Raw genomic sequence first — 9,014 nt, 5'->3', positions numbered from 1 at the left:
AGATACCGTGTTATTTTATCAAAAGATCTGGAGTAGAAGGAATGGACTCTATGAAAAGCGGAAGACGGCTGTCATATGTTGTGAAAACACCTTTGCAGTAAGTATAATATTTGGTTCACAGGAAAGGAAAGGCGCATTACCTCTCACACTCGTGGAAATCTGACCCGCGCCGTAAGGGGAGAGTGGAAGATGAGAGTGAAAGCAGAAAAAGGAAGAAGCGCCATAGTTTGGGGCTCCGGAGTAAGTCTGAGCACCAGGAGATCTTTACCCTGCACTGAGATCGCTCAGCACATGGAAGCCTCTTCGTTTCGCCTCCATCGGAATGCAGCCGCCGGCGGTCAGGATCGATCCGGGTACTTCGGCACAGTAGTGGGGCATCTTAACCACTGCGCCACCGCAGCGGGTAACAATTATTAAAAGCAGTGCATACCGGTTCATCCCTGTGCATACCGTCAGCATCAACCATACACCCATCGGTTGAACTAGACTTTGTACTCACCAGCCTCCAAAATGTCTCCGGTCACTTTTTAATAAGGTGTGGCTTTATTGTAACAAGTTTCAGTTTCATGTAGATTCTTGTTCTTCAACAGTTCTGCTATGTAGCCAGACCTGTTTTTCGCTCTTACTGCCCTTTTACGCATTTGAACTATCGCTGCAATGCAGCGTTTCTCGGCTTATCAATTGATTTCGAAGGTTAGGCTTTTAGCTATTATTGAGCCGAAACGCTTTGTACATTCGTGTAGTAGGTCTTTGATGAGAAACCACAAGTCATTCAGTTTGCACAAGTTGTTTTGCAAAATAATATTAATTACAACTTAAACAAATAATTAATAAACTCATCTGCTATCAAAAAATTTGGAAACAGCTTGACTTCATACTACCGTTCCAAAGTAACGCCCTGCAACGTCAAGGGTACTGCGTCGTGATCTGAAACACCACAGGTGATGCTGCAAAGTGCTTTGTCATTAATACTACCACTTTCAAAAAACAGATCGATTGAGTGAGCACTTTTTTTAACTCGTCGTACTCTCCGGATACTCTCCCTTTTACCTACTCTTCGGCCGTGACCCTTTACTCCCATTCGACACCTTGCTGCCTCTTGACGACTCTTCCTGCAGCTACGCTTCGGATGCCATCGCCCGCGCTGATGCTGCCCGCCACATAGCTCGAGAGCGTCTTGGAGCGTCTCAGCGCTCTCAAAAACGTCGTTACGACCTTCATCACCGAGACGTTCACTACCCTCCTGGTTCCCTCGTACTTCTTTGGCACCCGGCTCGCCGTGTCGGTATGTGTGAAAAACTTTTGCCTCGTTACGTGGGCCCCTACTCCGTCTTGCGGCAAGTCACCGATGTGACCTATGAGATCGCCCCTTTACAGCCCAAGAATCCTTCCACAGCCCCTCATCGAGAACTCGTGCATGTCGCCCGTCTAAAACCATATCATTCGAGTTCTCTTGTGTAGGACGCACCGGGACGGTGCTTCTTCGGCGCGGGGAAAACTGTTACGGAGCACAGTACATCGAGACGACGACGACGTGCTGATGTGAAGTAGTGAAGAAGACGACGCTCAAGCCTAGCTAACTTCATTCTGTGGTGTGCGGTGTGTGCTGTGCGTCTAAGAGTGAACTAGCGTTTACCACTGTGTTCTTTTCTTAACAATATATAAAATCTTAAGAAACGGGTTTAAAACAACACATTAAAAATAACAGTCGAATGCTGTTCCACATTCTAGTCAAAAAGGTCTACGACCCTAAAGAAAGGGCAAGTGGTTCTTCTTGTACCAAGCTCAAGTTATTAGTCTCGAAAATGTGCAGAAGCATACTCTTCCTTAACCAAAACTTTTTTCCCTCTTTAAATATCTTCCTAGTGGTACTTTGCAGTTTATAGAGAACGGGTTAATTATCCTGTAACCAGAAAAGCTTCAAACGCAGAAGCTAGTGCCACAAAAAGTAAAATAAAATAAAGAACCCTCTCTCTCTCTTGCCACTAATCCTACACCAGCAGTGCCATGCTCCATTAACCTCAAACCAGGCCAGTTCAAAAATAATGGGTGAGATAACATGTAAGACATTTTATGGTCCAAATGATTTAGGCGCACTGATTTAGGCATCCAAATGATAAGGATACACGCATCCAGTGCGTGTGCCTTGCCACAACTGGTAAATATACTGTGTAGAGTGCACAGTAGGGGAGCCAAAGCTGCCAAAATAACTCCACCTAAACTTCACTTGTTAAATCACTTTGCTGGTGCAGGTATCGAAAGAGCAAGACGAAATTGAGACTGACGAACCATGCAAGAAAGCACGGTCTTACGGTTTACTTTCCTGTCTGCTTTTCAGCAAATTTTTTAGCGCCTTTTTTTTAACCCTATAACTACGTTGGAAGAACTTAGCCGAAAGGTGGACACAAGCAAGACGGACGAGCAGCGTGTGAATAAGACACAATTCGTTATATAAATAACAAGTTTCTCGGTCACAGACCACCTGCGGGAGCGAAAATTCCCGAGGATCTCACTAGAGAACGAGTTCATGATATCCGTTAGCCTAGACATAGATAAATATGTGAAAGAGGCGACGCAGCACGCAGGCTTTTCGAAGGCCCTCTCGAGGAAAAAAAATTCATACGTGCACGACACAGACAATCGGTGTAGCGACATAGCAAGTAAACGCAAAACAGCTTCGTGTAGAAATTGACACCGAGCAATGCACGCGGCATCATCAATCACGAAAGAATTGTTGCACTAGTTAAGTGCAATGCGCAGTTATTTTAAACGCACTATCGTGCACAATGCAAATCTAATCAATAACCGCCTTTTTTTAATAATCGCGATGACCCTTCTCGCCACGAATAGTTTCCTGCTATCCTCGGAAACAAAAAATACTGTAGACAAAAGAAAAAGGTTTTACGGCTGATCGCTACCAAACAGCGGCAACAAGCGCGACGACCGGAGGCTCGCACGATGAGCGGCACATTTCCATTCACGCTGAATAGCGGCGAAATCGTTGCAGTCCTGTAGCATAAGTAAACACACTGCTGTGGAAACGGGCTTCCGTCTCTCAGAAGCATTGGCGACAAATACGTCGCTTTTCTCCATAGTAGATTTCGTAAACACGTTCGTCAGCTGATCACGCTTTTTTGAGGATCTTCAGCGACGCCGGCGCCTGACCTTCGGGTTTGGTTGGTTTGAGCGACGCCGGCGCCTGACCTTCGGGTTTGGTTGGTTTGGTATTTGTGGTTTAACGTCCCAAAGCAACTCAGGCTTTGAGAGACGCCGTAGTGGAGGACTCCGGAGATTTCGACCAGCTAGGGTTCTATAACGTGCACTGAAAACGCAGAGCACATGGGCACATTGCTTTTCGCCTCCATCGAAAAGTGGCCGCCGAAGCCGGGATTCGATCCCGCGTTCTCGTCGACCGCCGTAACCACTGCGCCACACCGGCGGGCCTAAACTTCGATCTGATCGTCTCTGATGCACTTCGAGCATGTCAGAATTAAGCGTGATCCGTCATAAACGCGACCACGTTTCACAAAAAACTACAAATTTTATCACAAATAAAGGACCGCAATCCATTTTCAAGGGACGAGTTGCGTGGGAACCGCCGCCATCTTGCTAAGCGTGGCCAGACTTCGTAGCGTCCCCTGTCGTTCGTTGAAGTTGCGAATTAAAAGAGCGGATTTTAGTGCGGCAGATTGATGGTAGTAAGTAAAGCGGAAATTTGGGCGCGTTGTTACATATTCATTTCGCTCACAGCGCGCCAAGACAGCACTACAGACTGAGAATGAAGCACAAACAACCGCTGACTATTAACTGAGGTTTAATGAAGAACAAAACACATAAATACTTCCTGAAACAGCTTATCACTACAAAAACATTGTCTAAAACAGTATGTTGGAGAACGATATGCCGTTACCTTTTCTGATAGTGAAACGGAAGGACTGCTGATGCAAGTCGTGCCATGATTATGAACGTGAAAAGCCCCACTCACTTCGCGTGTCACCTTATCACTTTGGCGAAAGAAAATGAGCATGTGTTTTTAATCTGGGGTGCATTTGCACTTTTTGCATATGAAAGCAGACTGGGCCAGCGGATCGCCTTTTGCTTTCCTTTTTCGTATTCTTTCTCGCGCTTGCATTGGCAAGTCTGGTCTAGGCGCGCTCTGATCGTAATGATGCTAGTTAGGCAATTTATCCCTTATCCAGGCATATATAGTTTGTTTTTTTGCTCAATTTAGCCCACTTTGTTTTAACATTATGCTCTGAGACCTTATATTGTGTCTTACGAAAATCTACGAAATAACGTCTGTTTATATATTATGTCTGCTGCGTAGGCCCGGATGATTTAGATAAGTTGTGCACTGGTTGAAAGCCATTGTCTAAGTCATTCTGCAAGCTAATTAGTAAATTGTACTTTTAAATGGCATGCTCCCAAATAAAACATTCTAGGTTTATGAATATGCTCTAAGATTTTACAAGCTGTTGAGTTCCGCGAATTAGGACGGTAGATATTAATGAGTGTTTTATCACCGGTTTTTTGCAATCGCTTGATTCTGGCATCCCGCCATTCATCAGGTAGCACAACTTGATTTAGTGACCTGGTGTACATAACTTGGAAATATTTGGTATGTCATGCCGCATATCACTTCATGAAAGTGTTTTGGGGATATTTTTAGGCCCCAGAGATTTTTTATTTGAAAGTTGAACAGCAGGTTGAAGATACCGTGTTATTTTATCAAAAGATCTGGAGTAGAAGGAATGGACTCTATGAAAAGCGGAAGACGGCTGTCATATGTTGTGAAAACACCTTTGCAGTAAGTATAATATTTGGTTCACAGGAAAGGAAAGGCGCATTACCTCTCACACTCGTGGAAATCTGACCCGCGCCGTAAGGGGAGAGTGGAAGATGAGAGTGAAAGCGGAAAAAGGAAGAAGCGCCATAGTTTGGGGCTCCGGAGTAAGTCTGAGCACCAGGAGATCTTTACCCTGCACTGAGATCGCTCAGCACATGGAAGCCTCTTCGTTTCGCCTCCATCGGAATGCAGCCGCCGGCGGTCAGGATCGATCCGGGTACTTCGGCACAGTAGTGGGGCATCTTAACAACTGCGCCACCGCAGCGGGTAACAATTATTAAAAGCAATGCATACCCGTTCATCCCTGTGAATACCGTCAGCATCAACCATAGACCCATCGGTTGAACTAGACTTTAAACTCACCAGCCTCCAAAATGTCTCCGGTCACTTTTTAATAAGGGGTGGATTTATTGTAACAAGTTTCGGTTTCATGTAGATTCTTGTTCTTCAACAGTTCTGCTATGTAGCCAGACCTGTTTTTCGCTCTTACTGCCCTTTTACGCATTTGAACTATCGCTGCAATGCAGCGTTTCTCGGCTTAGCGATTGATTTCGAAGGTTAGGCTGTTAGCTATTATTGAGCCGAAACGCTTTGTACATTCGTGTAGTAGGTCTTTGACGAGAAACCACAAGTCATTCAGTTTGCACGAGTTGTTTTGCAAAATAATATTAATTACAACTGAACAAATTAATAATAAACTCATCTGCTATCGAAAAATTTGCAAACAGCTAGACTTCATACTACCATTCCAAAGTAACGCTCTGCAACGTCAAGGGTACTGCGTCGTGATCTGAAACGCCACAGGTGATGCTGCAAAGTGCTTTGTCATTAATACTACCACTTTCAAGAAACAGATCGATTGAGTGAGCACTTTTTTTAACTCCGGTTGCTTCACTGACAAGCGAGACTGCGATGCCATCTGGAGCTCAGGCGAGTGTTCCACGTTCGGCGCGTTCTCTCTGTTCGGCCGGCGAAATTGATCTGGAAACAAACCAACGACTGGCCGTAAACCAGGGTCCCCTACACAAAGTCAGTAGTTTTTTCAAGCCATACCGTTTGCCGGAATAGTGATCCTTGCAATACACAATAACATCACACACGAAAGAACACATAAAGCCAAAACGGGACGTGAGAATGTAGCGCCTGCGTCAAGTGTGTTCACTCGTACCTTTGTAGAAGCGCTGTTTTCTCATTGTACGATAAACAATTTGCCCATCCGTTCAGATTGTTATGAAAGAGCAGATGCACCAGGACTTAGCTATGAAAATTATGACAGCTGGTCCTGCCACTGACTCGGCACTCACCACAAATCAATATGCGATGGCTAACGAATTACAGACGGTCCACATGTAGCGCGCATCAGCTATTGACGTAGTCTCATACAGTGCGTCCCGCGCTTCCAATCTCAACAGCTGCTCCTGACCAAAGGACCCCTGTATGCTCACGCCCAAAGTAGTCACGCACTCCTCGTTGGCGGAGAACTGCAGGGCTCACGGCTTCCTGTGCTAATCACGCCACCCACCTAGATCGCATGTGTTCGCGCGGTCAATATAAAATAATGTTTGTTGCTACTACCTATATCCTTCCGACAGCGAACAGGACCGAGTAATGTAGTATTTGCCCAAATATATGCTAAAGTATACCAATATCACGGCACCAACTCTTCATAAAGCTTGCCTCTCGTCACCATGAATGGTTCCTCAGGCTGCGTCTGTGACAGGGTCTCCAACACGGTGTGTGTGTGTGTGCGCCGTCCTCGTAGAAAGAGCATACAGGGCTGGTCGGAAGCACATGAAAGCTGACTCTGTCGCAAAATATCTTATTTATTTGCATCCAAAGGGTACTCATCATCGGCAACCTGTGCAATTCGCACAAAGAAAATTCAGCTCAATATAAGGTATGTCGTCTATCTCGATAAGGCGACACACAACCGCCTTCAATCTCATGCCTACCATGTAGTAGCTCAATGCCAAACGGGCCTGGTTACATGTAAAAAATCGTAGCAACCCATACGCCTCTTTTTGACCGCCGAAGCATAATTCACTGCCAGCTGCGCCTACAAATGGGCCACTTAAACACACAGTGCCCTAACCAGCCACAGACGAACCGAACGCCTCTCAACCTTTCCACTATGAGGAAAGCAAGTCGAATACAACAAATAATCTACCACGCTTGCTCCACCGCCCCACATTGCCCACTCAGCCAAACGTATACTAAACGCGAACAAGAGTCATCAGATTTAACCGACCCCTACCTAGTCATGACGTGATTGACACCGCTAAACGATTGCCTTCTCGCACACAAGATGATTACGCCAATGGAAAAAGTGACCAATCACGAAATAATGGGACGTCTACACCTGAAATATGCTACAGCTGTTTTACTTGCAGCTATGTTACTCACCGTTATCGTGTCTCTGTAACAACAATCGAATAGGAGCGTCTAAAAATCCCTGATCTCATTTATGGTGTTGGCGTTCAAGGTCGCTTTTTAATATAAAAGCTCGCCGTGAAGGTCTAGTCCTTCCAAAGCAATTTTCGTCGACAAAATATTGGCCGCCAATTTCGCTAATGAACTGAACTTGTCTCTCGTCTGCATCAGCATCTGGCATTCTGTTATAAACGAGTCTACCAGTATGCTTTCTCATTGCTTCTAAGCTTTGTCGTGCGGGAAACTAAAGCCTCAATGCTCCCTGTTGCAGAACACATGTGGCGACGTCTACAACAGCTCATAAATTGTCGCATTAATAGTCGATGCTATTCTTCAATTGCGCCGCGTTGTGCGTTGTGTTGTGCTTTTGCGCGGCCTTGCATGCTTTCTCTTGTTTATGTACCCATCTTTTCTAATATATCTTTCTGTTACGTTTTCTGCAAGCAATAATGAGCGATAAACAACGCAATACAAACGAAGTTCAAAATCTACATATTAATACGAACCTAAATGCATCCAGATACACAAAGTTGTTGAGAAAATAATTTTTACGCGTTTTCTTAATAGAAATGCGCAAGCCCTAAACTTATTCCTCCTTTCGTTCTTTGAGGTAATATCGAAAAAACTACCTACACTAACTTAAAAATTTGTTTTCACCACAGCCGCACCACAAAATGGAGTACAAGCACAACTAAGACGACTTCAATGTAGACTGACAGGTCTATCATCGCTAAGCTGGCAGCTCCTTAGTCCAGTGGAAGAGTGCCAATTTGTTAACATGTTCAGTCTTTGACAGGAGCTTCAGGTGCATATTGAGCTGTCTAAATTCTCGAAGGTTTTTATGCTTGACAGCCTTTAAAGCAAGTGAATCTGTGGTGCACACTGCACGACCAAACTCCCCTTCTCCTCATAAATCTTCATCATTCATTTGCGCCAGGCAAGCCTCGAAAACGTTATCGGCAGAATTTGTGTAAACAACATGCAGGCCGTCTTGTTTTTCTTCGCATTATCCTTCTGCATTGTAACAAAAGTAAGTCATAACATTATTACAGAACAGGAGGCCATTTCGTTTCCATTTCCCATCGTGTTTAACCATCTCTAGGCAATTATCTCTGTCGTCTCAGCTGATCCTAAGATCACCGCATTTTCCATATTTGAGGGACCTTTCCTTATTCGTTGTTCGTTACAAATATTAATTTTGGTGAAATCGAATTCAACGGTATTCGGGACTGATTTACAGACTGTACTATTTTAAATACCAAGAATGGTTGAATAGAAAACGAAGAGCTAAGTCCTCCTTCTGTTACCAGAAGCGAGGCAGACGGTGTACTTCCGCCTGTCCGGCTGGTGCCGATGTTGAATCGGAGTAGCACTATACGTACCTTTCCCTTTATTCAATATATTTATTTTCGATAGGCTAAATAAAAAATTCTGAGCGGCTACAGCTAAAGTCACAAACTACCTGGAGAAGCAGCCCGTATGAAAATGGCTGATTTACATACCTCATGCGCATTTGCTCGTGTTGGCAGGCTACGGGGCAGAACGTTAAAGTGTGATGTGTGCGTTTGGTACAACACAGAATAGCAATAATAGCATTATCTTGAAAAAAAAGTTGTTGGAGGCTTTATTTACTCTAGTTTTAATAGATACAACCTATTTAATTAACTGAAGTATCATGTTAAAACCACTTCCCATATTTTAGGCTAACGCATGGAAGGAGTGGAAGATCAACCACAAA

This window comes from Amblyomma maculatum, chromosome 11, assembly GCF_055883805.1.
Source record: "Amblyomma maculatum isolate TAMU_Amacu chromosome 11, ASM5588380v1, whole genome shotgun sequence".
NCBI lineage: Eukaryota > Metazoa > Arthropoda > Arachnida > Ixodida > Ixodidae > Amblyomma > Amblyomma maculatum.
Note: the sequence above shows the minus strand (reverse complement) of the source record.